This window comes from Penaeus monodon, chromosome 24, assembly GCF_015228065.2.
Source record: "Penaeus monodon isolate SGIC_2016 chromosome 24, NSTDA_Pmon_1, whole genome shotgun sequence".
Classification (NCBI taxonomy): domain Eukaryota; kingdom Metazoa; phylum Arthropoda; class Malacostraca; order Decapoda; family Penaeidae; genus Penaeus; species Penaeus monodon.
The window spans coordinates 13484408-13485238 of record NC_051409.1 but is presented as its reverse complement, the minus strand read 5'-3'; the positions used below and the strand labels follow the sequence as shown (position 1 = coordinate 13485238).

General features: G+C 38.4%; 1 protein-coding gene across 1 annotated transcript in view; it reads left to right on the top strand.

Moving 5' to 3' along the window:
* Nucleotides 1-220: 220 nt before the first annotated feature.
* Nucleotides 221-831, top strand: part of LOC119588597 (ATP-dependent RNA helicase A protein-like) — a 19877-nt gene continuing 19266 nt past the window's right edge. Inside the window, exon 1 of the mRNA XM_037937240.1 lies at nucleotides 221-341. The gene's annotated coding sequence lies outside the window, so the exon portion shown is untranslated. The remainder of the gene's footprint in view (nucleotides 342-831) is intronic.

Genomic DNA, 831 nt, shown 5'->3' with positions numbered 1-831 from the left:
TGACATCGGGGTTGAAAGAAAGGCTCGATAGAATGGACACCACTGGATAGTGAAGGTAGTGTAGAAAATCAAACTGGATTGTGCTTAAAAAAAAAAAAAAATTGACGACCCTGTCGTTGAGATTATGCACGATAAAATATAATAAAAATATTTATTGTATGCGTTTATTTGGACATGTTTTAATATTCATAAGAATATATGGTTTATGTTTTGTAGCGTTCATCCCGTTGTTGTTTCTAGTACACGACTGGCCGGCGTCGTAGAGGCGGCGCAGCGCATCACGTCTTGTCCACGGGGTCGAAGGCTGTAGACGCGGTGGGTTCTGCGGCGTCTAACTTCAGGTTTGTTTCGCCTTTTTACGCGTCCTCTTAGTCTGTATTTTCATTCTTTCCTCATGCTTGTTCTGGTAGAAGGTAGTTGGAACTGAATTACTTAATTGTTTAGAATAATCTTTCAGTTTAGATAACACGTGAGTCCTGTTGAATGGCGGTTAGTTTGCCGATTGTTTGTTTGGCTTTTCAATTTGTATTATCATTATCTCGCTTTCATGCAGTAATTATGGGATTTGATTGGTTCTGAAGTTATTCCTGTTCGAGGAAAACCAACTGTACCTCAGTATTAATACACTAGTTATAGAAGGTATGTGTACTCCTGCCAAGCAGTGATTGATGCAAGCATTCTTAATTTTTTCCCAGCATTTTTTTTTCTTTTTGACGCTGTATTACCTGTTTATTTGGATGCAAGGGATGATTTGGCTTCTGCTTATTTTGGATATTTTGATAAAATGAGGGTTGAACTGGCCCTTACTTAACAATACCCTTTCAATGAAGG